This window comes from Arvicanthis niloticus, chromosome 30, assembly GCF_011762505.2.
Source record: "Arvicanthis niloticus isolate mArvNil1 chromosome 30, mArvNil1.pat.X, whole genome shotgun sequence".
Taxonomy (NCBI): domain Eukaryota; kingdom Metazoa; phylum Chordata; class Mammalia; order Rodentia; family Muridae; genus Arvicanthis; species Arvicanthis niloticus.
This window is the reverse complement of record NC_133438.1, coordinates 8,452,191-8,468,414: the sequence shown is the minus strand read 5'-3', so window position 1 is coordinate 8,468,414 and position 16,224 is coordinate 8,452,191.

Genomic DNA, 16,224 nt, shown 5'->3' with positions numbered 1-16,224 from the left:
ATGAGTCTCTTTATGTATGGACTGCAGAGAAAGCAGCACTAATAAAAGCAATTCTTTGTTGTGTGTTGTGATATGTCATAAATTAGCATTTCAGGTGAAGCATACAAGGCTTTTTTTCTGCATTTCTCTGTCAATTTAAGTAACAACAGTTTTTATGTCCATGAACCAAAAGCACTGTCCCAGGAGGCTAGGTATGGATGTAGAGAGATGTTAGATGAATACTTTTTCATGGTAAAGCAAAGAATAATCATCTTTCATGAGTTCAAATGAAATTTCCAGTAGTTCAGATTCAGCCTTGTATCCAGTTTTGTCTGTATGAAATAATCATTTAATTTTAAATGAATACGCCATAGTATGTTTTATTACGACACATCCACAGATATGTAGCCTGTACTCTGTCAGTTGTGGCCATCTGTCAGGCACATTACTTCTTCATGTTAGTACTCATTCCATTCCTTAGTTCAACAGCCTCTTTCTCAATTTATGACCTTTGTGTTGAATTTATAAGAAAAAATATGATACTTTCTTCTGTTTTTTTCCCCACTAGCTTCAAATGACTCCCCGTACTCTAATGCTTTGAGTCATTTGAATTCTTAAAAGTACCTCTCCTACTTGCTTCCTGTAAAAACACGTGTGTATACATACATACATACATACATACATACATAAAGATATACATCTATTGACTTCTGTGTATGTAACCTTCCTTGCTTCTCTGTAATAAAATCTGCATTATTATCATAGTTGATATTTTTGATTTGTTCACAGATTCACTTCACAAAAATTTTGTTGATTATGTTTTATCAAACTTCATAAGAGAAATTAGTCTATACATTTCCTTCTTGGTTAGGTCTTTCTCTTTTTTGGGTATGATGGTGACTGTCATTTTATAATTGAACAGTGTTTTTTTTTCTGTTTATCTTGTTTGGGATAATGTAGGAATAATGATGTTTTATTGTATATCTGAAAGTATTTTGTCATAAATATTTTTGTCTCTGAAACTTTTGGGGGTGTTGTGAAAATTTAAGTGAGTTTTACTTTTACACTATTGGTTAGAGTACAATGTAAGTTGTTATTTTCTGTAGACTAGGCTAGCCTCAAATTTACAGATATCCTCCTGCTTCTGTCTCTCACATACTAAGATTAAAGGAATTTGTCACTGCAGCCCTGATGAACTTACCTCTTTCAATGGCTAGGACAATGGTGACCAATGATGTAGCAGATTATCTTCCCACTACTTTTGTATAAAGCTCAGCGATTGGGCTGTATAAGAGGTAGGTGGAGTGAAGAGTTATGAGGAGGGAATAAGAAGGAGAGGAAAAGGAGGAGCTAGGAGGAAACAGGAAAGAGGTAGCTGCCATGGAGAACTATGGGTGGATCAAGAACAGTCCTTGGTAAAAATTTATATCTAAGTTTAGGTGTTGGGTAAGAACTCTAATTATGTGGATATCTTGTTATTATAGCATTTACAAATATATAAATACTGGAAAACCATTAAGCATTAAGGGTCACATTTCTACCAGGTACATCGGTCATAGTGGGATGGTTTGGGTTCAGCCAAGCATTGTGGACAGCATGGTGGATTGGCAGAGCCAGACACCACGTTGGCATCTTGTGGGTGCCAGGGCCGGTGCTTCTGGCTTCCCTGAGCCATGGTTTGAGCCAAGCAGCAGTGGGAGCATGCTGCCACTCTTGGCCTTTGGTCGCTTCTAGTCAAAAACATGGCAGCTGCTCATAAACGAGCAGGATGATGGGCTGCTTTTTAAACATTACTCACAACACAGTGACTTTGTATATGCTGTGTAATCATTATCAATGAATTCAAAAAATGCTTCTCATTATTTTATTTTTGTCTTGATCCATTTTTTATTTTGTGGAGAATAAGTCAGTTTCCGTGAGTTTGCATTTGTTCTGATGTTAATATAGTTGTTTATATACAGCTGTAGTCCATTATAACTGAAGGATACAATGAAGCTAGTTTTTCAATTTCCTTGTGTGAATTTTATTTATATCTTTATATCTTAGTATTTGCTCAACTTTTGATAAAACTTTATAAGAAGCAGAGAGCAATATTAACTATGTATGTTTTGTGGAAGATACTGTAAATATCTGTTATGTCTATTTGGTCTGTTCCATTTGGTAACTTCAGTATTTCTCTGTTTTCTTTTTGTCTGGATGACATGGCCTTTAGAGAAAACTGATTATTGAGGACTACCACCATGCATGTTTTGGCTATATGTCAGGCAAGTGAAACCATGTCACCAGAAAATAACTGAAAATGTTAAATGGATTTAGAAACCTCAGTATTTTCATTTCTGAGATCAGTTGGCTTTTCACCTGCTCCTCACTCAGTTCTTTTCCTGGAGCATGTGATCACAACACCCCACATGGAGATCATGACCACTAGTCTCATAACACAGAGGTATCTAAATAGGCTGGACTTAAGTTTTAGCCAGTAAGATTTCCATCCTGGACATTACTTACTGCAAAATGTGTTTAATCTCTGGTCCTCTGTGAGTAAGTTATATGTACCCATTGTCAATGAGGAACAATGAATAATTAGGACAGACAATCAAGGTCTGTCTCTTTCATCAAGAAATGATGTGGGAGACACCTTAGTCATACAGAATTATGCCACCTCTCACAGAAGTCTGTTGGCGTCCACACTAGCCCCACGTTGGAGCAGCCAAAAAGGTCGCAGCCCAGGCAAAATGTTGAGGCCTGGGCCGACCCACGTTTGGGCGGCCACTGTATCCCAGCCCAAGCTGCCACTCCGGTCCCCGAGTCGGGGTTCAGCAAGAGCGAGGGTGAGGGCAGACTCGAAGAATGGAGACCAGACAGGGTGTGATTCAATCCCGTTTATTCTTCAGTCTCTCTTCCTCTAAGTGTCTCCTTCTCTGTCTCCTCTGTCTGCTGTGTCTGATTCATCTGATCTATAGTCTGATTCTGATCTGTTCTGTCTCTGCCTTTTATATGTCTCACTTCTAAGCCACGCCTCTAAGTTACACCTTTAATCATGCCTTTAGGTCTTGTCTCTAACTCTGATCTCTATACTTCTAAGTCATACTCTTAAGTCACACACCTTTAATCTCACACACCTTTAATCTCATGCACCTTTAATCTCAAGGTATCTAAACAAAGATTATCGGAGTGTGCTTAGCTGTTGTAGGCTATTGTAATCCAAATCTCATGTCAGGGTATATGGCTCAAGATGGCTGCAAAGCTGATAGCCACTTTCTGCTAAAAGTTGGCCCCCAACAGAAGTCCTCAGAGTTCTACCAGCTCTCAGACATTTGCCACTAACCAAATTTGGAGTTCCCCTCACCCATTCTCCAGTGTATCCTCTGTAAATACAATTTCAAATGTGATTTGCATCCAGATGCAGGTGGCTGAGTTTGGTTGGCCAATGAAGAGCAAGAGGTAGAGAAAACAAAAGATGAGTGAGATGCGCAAGATGTAGGTAAGAGTGCTCTCATTGGCCTTAATTTTGAGAGAGTTGCGGTGCTTCAAAAAGATGCCATGAACCACAGCTGTGAATACAGAGAAGATGATATTATTTATCATAGTGTCACAAAGAACAGATAGTGTAGTACAGTATAGATGCTATGCTGAAATCATTTACATTAGTGAATTCACAGATGCTAAATTTGCTAAGGACATTTTTGCTGAGTGTATTTGAAATCACAGATATTTTGGATTTTTCTGATGTCTTTTTTCTCTTATATGAATGCCGTCCCAAGAGAAAATGTCTTCTATTAGGACAAGACATGTAATAGTTTTTCTAGTTAATATTTGCCAACCGAAAATCATCACCGATGAATCTATACTAAATGGGATCAGTAGTGTATGTATATACTGGTAAGTGTGTTTATATATAAAAGTGAAAAATGAGCTCATGAGTCTGAGAGTAACAGTGTTTATGTGAAAAATGAAAAGGGGGAATGGGAGAGGTGAATCTTATAAAATATAACAATAATGCTTAAAAACTACAAAAAATCTTAGTTTTCTATGAATCTAACATTATGTACTTTGTACTCTTAACATATTTTCATAAGAATGCATTAACCCTATAACTTAAGGGAAACACTTGTGTACATATTTTACTCTAAATATCACTTCATATTGACTTGACAACAACTGAGAGCAGACAACACTTTTCTTCTTCCAAAATTGCCATATCTATGAGACTGGTACTCAGTCAGTATAATCAAGCATGAAGGAAAGGTTTATATACATTATATAAAAAGATAAATCTAGATTTTATAGCAAGAATGTCAATTAGGAATGTTTATGTTACTCAATAATACCCCTTTCATATATTGTAATCCTCACCATTGTAAATGTAGAACATATATGATTTCCATTGCACTGAAGTATTGACTAAGTAGAGAAAGGAATGATTCTCCCAATATTTGAATTCTTTTTTACAAGGAAACATGCATCCATGGGGTTATGTTGTTTTTTACCTTGTTTATGACCATAAACAAGGCTCAGTGTGGGGAGACAACAGATGGCAGCTATCATCCTTGCAGCCATCTTGAGCCATATACCTTGACAAGAGACAAGTTTTCAACAGCCTACAAATTTTGGTGTAGTATTCTGAGTTCCATTTTCAAAGTTCACAAATTATTTCAATCCAGGAATGTGGACAAAGTGTTGGCATATAATATAGAAAATATGAGAAACATCATATGCAGTATTTAATATACAGCACACATTTATTAATGTAATTATGTAATAGAATATAATGGTTTTGCATTTATAGCAATTAACTACAAATATTCAAATATCATTGAAATCTATACAGTCCATATTAGTCAAATGATTATTTACTTATGGTAGGAAAAATGTAAATAGCTAATGGATTATTTCTTAATTATTTCATCTATCGTCTATGCGACTAAAAGTTTTTAAAAAGAGAGAATAAGATGGGGGCAGAGACATCCCAGTAGATTGGGAGGGGAATAAAATTTGGAGTTAAAAATAAATATATTATTTAAAAATAACTTGAAAGAAATCATTTCTTGCCAGTGAGATGGTGCAACAGTTAAACTACTTGCCACTTAGGCTGATAACATGTGTTTTTACCCTTAGGATCCATGGAGTAGGATCAAACTCTGAGTAGTATAGAAAGTAAAGCAAAGAACCCATGGAGTGGATTAGTTTGTTTGCTGGTCATAAATCTGTTAACATTTTACATTTTTAGATATTTTATTACAAATACAGGAGAATTTCAAGGACTAGTAGAGCCCTCAATATGTTTGGCATCCAATATATTTAGTATCCATGGGTTGCTTCAGGTCTCCATGGAGGCCTGTGGTCCTGGATGTAGAAGATCTGGGAGACCTCAGACAGTGTGTGGGGCCTTCAGAGGAGCAGAAAAGTTGATGATCTGCCCTTGTTGAAGTTCAAACCATAAAGGGTGTAGAGTTCAAGGAGGTGTTGAGGGTATGGATGACTCCTGAGTCAGTGGGGCTCTTTGGGGTTCCCAGCAGCTGTGGTTATTTGGGAGGTTCCCTTACCTGTTGCACTGCATGCAGCAGATCCCCTGGGAGGTCTTCAGACTGTGCCATAACTTCATTCTCTTCCTGATTGTCATTTGTATAAAGGAGGTCTACTGATTTGTTTGAGTTAATTTTGTACTCAGCCACACTGCTGAAGTTGTTTTCAGCTGTAGGAGGTCTCTGGTAGAATTTGGGGGATATCTTATGTATGCTATCATATTATCCACATAGTGATTCTTCTACTTCTTTCTTTCCTATGTGAATCTTCTTGATTTTTGTTAGTTGTGCTACTGCTCTCATTAGAACTTCAAGGTCTATATAGAATGGAATGAGAGAGAGTAAGGAGCCTAGTCGTGTGTCCCTGTTGCAGAGGAATTGCTTCAAAGTTTCTCTCCATTTAGTTTGATGTTGGATATTGGTTTTCTGTAAATTGCTTTGATTATTTTTAGGTATGTGCCCTGTATTCCTGATTTCTCAAGTACTTTTATCATGAAGAGGTGTTGGATATTATCAAAGAAATTTTCAGCACCCAATGAGATAATCATGTGATTTTTTTCTTACAGTTTGTTTATTGTTGATTACCTTGATGGATAGTCATGTAATGAACCATTCTGGCATTCCAGGAATGAAGTCTGTTTGACCTGAATGGAGAGGATTTCTTTTATGTATTCCACGTTTTGGTTTGTGAGTATTTCGATAAGTATTTTTGCATCAATGTTCATAAGACAAATTGGTCTAATGTTCTCTTTCTTTGTCATGTCTTTGTGTGGTTTAAGTATCAGGCTGACTGTAGCCTCATAGAATGAGTTTGGTAGTATTCTACTTTGTGAAATAATTCAAGGATTAGTGGTATTAGCTTTTCTTTGAAGGTCTGCTTTGCTAAATCAACAAGATGGTCAGGGGCGATATCTTCCTAAGTACAACTTAAAAATACTGACATCCAAATGTTCATCAATACCATATAGAAATGTGACTAGCACTTGCATGTGAACTGTGTTGTGATCCTGAGACCTTGCTACGGCCCTAATCTTAGTCCTGACTATTTTTGTCAACTTACTAATAGACTATATATACGATTGGTCTCTGAATAAAGATAAATTTAAACTCTAAAACAGTCTGCTTTGGAATTCTGCATTAAAACTAAGGGCTTGGGCTTGTTGGGTTGGGAGATTTTAATGACTGCTTCTATTTCTTTGGGGTTTATATGGCTGTTTAAATAGTTTACCTGATCTTAAATTAATTTTGGTAAGTGGCATCTGTATAGAAAAACTTCCATTTTGTTAAGATTGTTTAATTTGATGGAGTACAGGCTTTTGAAGTAATACCTAGTGATTCTTTGAATTTCCTCAATGTCAGTTGTTATGTCTACCTTTTCATTACTGATTTTGTTCATCTGGATTCTTTCTCTCTGTCTCTTGGTTACTTCAGCTAAGTGTTTATCTATCTTGGGTTTCTCAAAGAACCAAAATCAAAATCAAAACATCACTTATGATCAAGTAGATTTCATCTTTAAAATGCAGGAATGTATCAATATATAAAACTGCATCAGCATTATCCACCACACAAATAAAATAAGGTAATGAAACACTTTATCATCTAATTAGATGATAAAAAAGTCTTTGAAAAATCCAACACGCCTTCATATTAAAAGTCTCGGGGTCATTATGGACACAAGGCATTCCTAAACATAAAAGGAATATATAGCAAGCAGATGACCAACATTAAACTAAATGGAGAGGAACTGAAAGCAATTCCACTAAAATCAGGGACAAAGCAAGGCTGCACACTCCCTCCCTATCTATTCAATACAATACTTGAAGTTCTTGCTAGAGCAAAAAGACAAAAAGACTATATATATATATATATATATATATATATATATATATATATATATCTCAAGAGGATGTAAATTGAAAAAAATGAAGTGAAGATATCACTATTTAAGCATGGATGATATAATAGTATACATAAATAAGCCTTAAGTTCTACCAGAGAACTCCCATAGCCATAGCTGATACACCTTCAGCACAGTCGCAGGATAGAAATTTAACTTTACAAAAAACCACCAGCCCTACTTCATATAAACAATAAACTGATCATGAAAGACGTTAGGGAAATTACATCCTTTGCAGTAGCCAAACATAATATAATATATCTTGGTATAACTTGAACCATGCCATTAAATGTCCCATGAGACAAGAAATCAACTTTCTGAACAAGAAAATTGAAGAGGCTTCAAAAGATGGAAAGGTCTTACATACACATGAATTGGTAGGATTAACATAGTAAAAATGGCCATCTTAAAAAAAAATCTGCAGATTCAATTCAATTCCCATAAAACCCACAATTATTCAGACTGTGAAAGAGGGATTCTCAACTTTCCTTCTTAGATTTAACATTTTGTTTGTCTACTATATCAATTTCTTCTATCATATCTTCTATGCCTGATATTATCTCTTCTATTTTCTGTATTATTTTGGTAATGCTTGTTTCTGTTGTTTCTGTTTTCCTCTCTAGATTTTTCCATCTTCAGGAATCCCTGTTTGGGTTGTCTTCATTGATTCTATTTCTACTTTCAGGTCTTGCACAGTTATATTTATTTTCTTCACCTGTTTAATTGTGTTTTCTTGTGTATCATTAAGGGATTTATTCATTTTCTCTTTAAAGGCCTCTATTATCGTTATATGGTTAGATACAAAGTTATTTTCTTTTGCTTTAGTTGTGTTAGGATATCCTGAGCTTGCTGTAGATAAGTAGCTGTGCTCTCAACTTGTCATATTGCTCTGGCTTTATTTTGTTGTGTTCTTTTGAGGATCTTTAGTCATCTGGATGGCTTTGGTCCCTGGATGTTTCTGATATAGTATTTATCGGGACAGGGATTAACCTTGATGGTTACCTCTGGTGGGTATCCATGCACTGTGTGAGTCTGTGGGTCCCTGTTCTGGAGAGCATTCCATGATGATCTCCAGCCTGGCCTGGTGCAGATTGCAGGGGGTGGGGGTCGTCTGGGCGAAGGGGATAGAGTGCCAGCAGGGATGGGGAATCACCTCTGCTGCTGCTGCCTCCACCTGTGTCACTCCCCTGTCGCCTCCCAGTCACTTCCAGGTGCTGTACGTGTCCCTCTGTGCTGAGCCTGCCCAGGATGGGCCAGTAAGAAGCTGGTTAGCTAGCAAGGAGTGAAGGGCCCTGTAGGCACTTCAGGAGAGCAGGGAGAGCAGATGTCTTCCCATATGTTGCAGCTCTTGCAACAGAAACTCTTGGACATCAGGATGATTCTTGCACATCTTTACTTCTCCTGTACTTTTATACAGTTTTGGGGTGGGTCAGGATCTAGCAGCAGATAACCTAATGGCTTGGTATGAAAGACTGGAGATACCTAATCTACATATGGGAGAGCCTGAGACACTGTTCCTTGTGACTGACCTCCATAGACCTCATTGTGGGAGGGCCCGTAGAGGGATGAAGCTAAATGAAAAGAACCAAAGCCCAGGAGCAGAGACAAACTCCTGCAGTCTCATTAGGGTCCATGGTTCAAGGCCTGTGCTCAAACCAGGTGCCCAGTTGCTTCCACAGCCCACCATCCTACATGATTCCAGTCATGCAGTCTGTTTGGTTCACAAGCTGCAGATCAGATGAAGGTAGACAAAGAGGTGATGGAAGAATGGATGGCCACCTGGGCTTTCAGGCTGCTCAGGATAGCTTGCTGTGCTGAGAGGACTTTAGGAGATGAGAAGGTGGGTGTTGGAAGGAAATAGCTACTTATCTACAGTAAGCCCTGGATGTTTGAGGCTCAGTAGGTCTGATGAATGTGGGAGGAGAGGTGGGGAGGAGAGGCAGGTCCCTCTGGGATTGCAGGCTGCTCAGGGAAGCTGGGCTTGCTACAGAGAACTCAACATGCATTGAGTATGGGTGGGGGAAGAGAAGTTTACCTGTATGGATCCAGCTCAGCTGGTCTGAAGAAGGTTGGAGAGGAGGTAGCAGAGGAATGCTTATCATTATTTTAAACAGTATTCATTCATTGATAATTTCATATTTATATGTGATGTATAAAACTCTTCATTCCACTGATGGCAATTCTTTTTCAACATGTATCTCAGCCACAGTGGTACCGCTTTGATGCCTCTGGGAAATGTGGTCATGTTGGGGGCATAAGCAATTCTAAGATCATTAATAAAGTGATTCTTTATAGTATTTAACTTTCTGGTTTGTATATTCTGGGATCTTGTATCATATTAGTTATGTTATATTTTATTTTTTAGGCAATGGTGAATGGACTTGTTTCTCTGATTTCCAATGTTGTTTGTCTTCAGTGTTGCTACAGGGAGCACAAGAGAGATGGCTATTCAGACACAATATGTAGCCAATTGAAAGTTTTTATTCTGGCAGACTGCGAACACACCAAAATATACAGGTACCCTAGGATAGCTCCATATTTTCAGAATGCAATTTCCCCCAATACATTCTGACTTAATTTTTCACTCTCCCATCACGTCTATTTCATCCTATCTCATCTCCTCTCTTTTTCAGATCCACTAGTCTCCCATTTCCATTAAGAAAAAAAGGCTTCCTAGAGACATTCACATTATACTTAGCACTTACTGACGAAAAAAAAAAAAAAAAAAACTTGTCCCACAGGGATCCTTCATGTGATGGATGCAGGTCAGAAATTTGTGGACATGTCTGAATTTCACATTTCCTTACTGGGCTTTTTCAATATTCAGTGACCTCTGGTGGACCTCTGTGAGTTTGAAATGAACCTGGTCTATACAATGTGTTCAGGAAAGACTGGCTTTTTATAAATGGAGAAACTCTGTCTTGAAAATACTATCTATCTATCTATCTATCTATCTATCTATCTATGTATCTATCTATCTATCATCTATCTATCTATCTATCTATCTATCTATCTATCTATAATTGGTTTCCTGATGAACAGAGGCAAATAATTACAATAAAACATTTTTTAAAACATATTTTAAAGGAAGACCAAGAAGGGATGCCTCAGTTCTACTTAGAACGAGTAACAAAAATACTCAAGGGAGCAAATATAGAAACAAAACATGGAACAGAAACTGAAGGAGGGGCCATCAGGAGACCATTCCACCTGGGTATTCATCCTATGTACAGTCACCTAAGCTAGACACTGATGTGGATGGCTGGAAGTGCATGCTGTCAAAAATATGATATAGTTGTCTCCTTAGAGGTCTGCCAAAGACTAACACATTCAGAGGATGATGCTTACAGCTAACCACTGATCTGTTCAAGGGTTTCCCAAGGGAGGAAAGCAAGGATACCAAACAACCAGAGCCCCCCAGGGTCTAAACCACCAGCCTGGGAGCACATAGGGAGGGACCCATGACTCCAGCAGTATATGTAGGGGAGGATGGCCTTGTCAGGCATAGGTGGGAGAGGAGTTTCTTGGTCCCATAAAAAAGGAACACAGAGTGTGTTGGGGAATGTGAAGGTGCGAAGGGGTAGTAGGGGTGTAGGTGCGGGCACTGCCTCATAGAAGCGTGAGGAGGGGGGATGGGATAAGAGGTTTCTGGGTGGTGGGAGGAAGTGGGGTAAGGGAATAAAATCTGAAGCATAAATATAATACCCAATTTTAAAAAAGAGATGAAAAAAGGAGAAAAGGAGAAAAAAAGAGAAAAATAAAGAAAAAATGAAAGAAAAAAAAGAAAAGTAGGATATTTAATAACACAAAGGGAAGGATTTAGAAATTTAGGAGGAAGTTTATGTTAATAGAAACAGTATCATAGAAACTGGAAAATCACACCCTCATGGAAGCACAAGGGGGGGGGATAAGATAAAGGGTCCTCGGGCGGTGGGGGGAATGGGATAAGGGGATAAAATTTGAAATGTAAACATTACAACCAATTTTAAAAAGGGAAAAAAAAAGAAAACTTGTTAGAACCAACATCTTTAAAAAAATGTCAGCCCTCTAGGAAAAAAATTTTTTTCTTGAAACTAAAATTTGTTCTGAGAATTGTATATTGTAGAATACACAGCCTTGGTTTATCTACTCATCAAGCATAGCGCCCCTATTCCCTGGGCATGGGGACTAAGATGGTTAATATTGGTCTGTCTATCTAGGGAAAAGTAGTGGTTTTGTTGGAACAGAGAGGATTAGCTAGGACTCATTGCATAGCCATAACCTATTGGTAGAAATCTGTATAATTAATACCAAGATGAAGTTACAATTTCTTAAATGGTACAAAATTTACTTTGATTTCAAATTTAAGGTTTCCATTGATATGAGCTTTTTATTGATATAAAAGTGAGATGAATATTGATACTCTCATGTGCATTGTGCCTGTATAACACATTTAGGAATACAAGGCTTAGACCCAGTTCTTCTTTAATTTTTTAACTGATTTAGGACGGTTAGCCTATGAATTAAGGGACTATAGCAAATTCAGGCTTTGAGTTTATTGTTAGGGTGTTTTCCATATTTTATTTAGAAATAGCTGAGAGGAGTGAACAGACAACAGTCCAGGTTACCTTAAATGGATAGTTGGTTTTCAAAACATCAGAAGTCCATAGAACTGACACTACAAATATTTCTATATTAATGTTCATTTTGATTAGAGACCTGTCTGCTCCTGACAGCTTCCTGTCGTGGATTCTAAGAAGAAATTGAACATCCTTGGGGTTACTCCAGTTGTGCGGTGACAGCCATTAGGCAAGAATTGCCTCTCTCCATCTACAGACAAATTACTGTCCAGAAAAGAACACACTTGCAGAATAGTCGACTGACTATATCCGCCTAGACAGTGTAATCAGCCCTTAATAATTCTGCATCACTAAGGTCTGTCAGATGATTCTGGGCCAGAAGGCTGAAGATTTGATGCTCCAATGTTCGGTAGTATAGGGGCTTTCCAGGTGTTCAGTGGTCTCTATAAATTGGCTAAGTTTTAGAAGCTATGCTTAGTGCTTCCCATAATTTCAGTTAACTCAGTCAGATGACATTCATTCTAAAGCCAAGAAAAAAGCCAGGTTCAAAACTAAGTGTTTTAGTTAGGAGAGATGACAGAGGTTCTGGTTAGTCAACAAAATGATGGACTTGGTATTAGGACTATCTTGTGCCTCACTGGTACAATTAGGAATAATTATGCTCTAATTGTATTTTGAGAGAAAAGTTTTATTTTAACAGGAAGGGTGAAGCTAGGTGATGAGAGAGAAAGAGAAAGAGAGGGTGGGCATGGAGGCAGATGTTCATGGGTCTCAACCAGTCAAAGATAGTTTATATATCTAGGTTGGGTATTAGGTTACACTTCTTACTGAGCATTATCAAACTTATAAAGCCTTTGATTAACATTTTAAAAATGTATAAAAGCAAAAAGGAAAAGAGTTCATGGGATAGGGGTTTTCTAGGGAGGGGAAATGTGGAAAGGGTATGGCATCTGAAATGTAAATAAAATATAAAAAAATAAAAAATAAAGAAGGAGAAAAACATATTTTAATAACATCAATTTTTACCAATTTAACAAAGGTGATTAACTTTGAGGAAATAAAAGGATAAAGGCTGCCTAGGTGATTAGACTAAAATAAAAAAGTGAATACAGTGTCAGAGGAAGTAGTTACATCTGCAATTGTGATGTCACCATAATTCAAAGACAGGTTTCACATATTGACTACAATTATGTTTTTCAAGTTGACATTTGTCATTGTGTAATAAAATGAGGTCCTACATTTGCAATACTGTACTATGGAGCTTATTATGCAGTGACCTGTTATAGAATAATCTTCCTGAAAGCTTCCACCAACTACAAATAAATTAGATTTCTTCAGAATAATATATATATGAAAAGAAAACATGAAAATTTTGTGAAATGTCAAAACTTTAGAACAAAGTGATATATTGACACAAATTTGCTGTATTGAATATCAAATTTACAAACTATTTCAAAAAGGCAAAGTTGATGTATATGTATATGACTTGAATCTGTTTTTCAACATATGTAAATGAAAGAGGAAACAAATTTTTATAAAACACAGTTGTCAAATTAATTAGATATATGAATGATGCAAGGGGAAGAACTCACAAATAAGGATTTCATAAGCAAACTAAATAAAGAAAAATTATAGTGAATACAGGATTTAGACAAAAACAGAGCATATATTTCAACATGAAAAACAGATTAGCCTAATATGATTCACTAAAGAAATAATACCTTGTGGCATCAACTACTACATTACAACTTTATATGTAAGTTTTCAGATGCTGAAGAATAATAAGCCTTCAAATATATTGTTTAATTTAAGAAACGCAGAAGCTAGTCTTTAAGAAGGTTTTTTTTCTCTTAGTATATGTTTTGTCCCTGATATAATGAAGTGAGTTCTTTTCTGGCCTTAATAATATGATGTAACACTTGGGGACAAAGATGATGCCTAAGAGTGATGCACTGGAAGCCAAGATAGAGAAGACTTCCATAGCCACCATGATCTTCCCCTTGGTGCTGTGGTAGACAGGGAGGAAGGTGAGCCAGACACTGCAGAACACCAGCATGCTGAAAGCCAGGAACTTGGCTTCATTGAATGTGTCAGGTAGATTTCTGGACAAGAAAGCCATAAAGTAGCTCCCTAGGGCCAGTGCTCCCAAGTATCCCAGGGTGCAATGGAAAGCAATAGCTGAGCCTTTGTTGCAAATGATGATGATGTATCCATGTTCTGAGTGAGCATCTTTATCAATAAATGGAGAAGATGTTGTCAGCCAAATTCCAGAAAGCACAACTTCGATCAGGGTACAGACGGGAATAATGTAATTAGGGGCTCTTAATACCAGTAGCCATCTTCTCCTTCTTCCTGGAGATGTGATCTTGAAGGCTATAACTACAGTAATAGTTTTGGCCAACACAGTGGAAAGAGCCACAGTGAAGAGAAGTCCAAAAATGATTTGCTGCAGGACACAGGTGGCTGTGCTAGGATAGCCAATGAAGAGCAAGGGACAGAGGAAACAGAGTGTCAGAGTGATGAGCAGGGTGTAACTGAGAGCCAAGTTATTGGCCTTGACAATGGGGGTGTCTCTGTTCTTCAGAAACACCACAAGAACAACAGCTGTGAGTGTGAAAAAGCCCAGGGACATGAAGCTAAGTGTCTTCCCCAAGGGGTCATCATAGTCCAGAAATGTCACAGTTTTCTGTAGGCAGTGGATTTTGTCTGTGTTTGCATAGTGAGTTTCTGGACACTTCACACACTGATCCATATCTGCCAAATGTTCAGTTTATAATGAGTTCATACTTTGTTTTCACCCTTTATCTTAAGGCATTTCCCAGCTCCAGCACAAAGCACTTGCTTTGTTTATGACACAAATATAAACACAGTTTTCAGATAATATTTCTAAACTCAATTTTTTACTTCAAATTAAACACCTTTAATGCTTTTTCCTCTGTTATTACACACATAGTATTCTTGCATATTGTGACACAGTTGTATGTGTTTTAAAAGACATCAAAACACTGAAATACATTGGATGAACATAATTTGGTTCTATCCAAGGAAGTGACTCTAACCAAGCAAGTAAGAGATCTGTGTGACAAGAACTGCAAGAATCTGTGGAAAGAAATCTAAGAAGACCTCAAAAGATTGAAAGATCTCCTATGCTCATGGATAGGCAGAACTTGCATAGTAGAAATGGCCATCTTACCAAAAGCAATCTACAGATCTAGTGGAATCCCCATAAAAATTCCAAATCAATTCTCCATTGTGATGGAAAGAGTAATTCTCAAATTCATCTCTAGTAACAAACAAACAAGGACAGCAAAAACTATTCTCGACAATAATTGAACAACTATGGGAATCTCCATCTCTGACCTCAAGCTATACTACAGAGCAATAGTGACAAAAACAGCATGGTATTGGTACAGAGACAGACAGATAGATCAATGAAATAGAATTGAAGAATAAAATAAGAAATCAATACACACACCTATGGTCACCTGACCTTGGTCAAAGAAATCAAAACCATCCAGTGGTAAAAAGACAGCATTTTCAACAAATTGTGCTGGTTCATGTGGCCATTCAGCATGTAGAAGAATGCAAATTGATCCATTCCTATCTTCTTGTAAATTCAAGTCTAAGTGTATCAAGGTCATCCACATAAAACCTGATACACTGAGTCAAATAGAAGAGAAAGTCAGGAGGAACTTCAAACACATGTATACAGAGGAAAATTCCCCAAAAAGAACACCAATTCAATTTTCATAATTGAAAATTTTCTGTAGGGCAAAGAACAGTGTCATCAGGACAAAATGGCAATCTACAAATTGGGAAAAGATCTTTACCAAACCCAGATTCTATAGAGGGCTATTAACCAATAAATACAAAGAATTGGAGAAGTTCAACACCAGAGAACCAAATAACTCTATTAAATGGGGTACTGAACTAAACAAAGAATTCTCAACTGAATAATCTCAAGTGGCTGAAAAGCATCTAAATGTTCAACATTCTTAGTCATCAGAGAAATGCAAATCAAAATGCCCTATTCAGTCTGGCTAGGATCAAAAACTCAGGTGACAGCAGATGCTGGCATGGATGTGGAGAAAGAGGAATACTCCTCTATTGCTTGTGGGAATACAATTTTGTACAACCACTCTGGAAATCAGTCTGATATTTCCTCAGAAAATGAAAATAGTTCTACCTGAAGACCAAGCTATACTACTCCTTGGTAAATAGCCAAAAGCTGGTCCAACATGTATCCAGGACACATATTCCACTATGT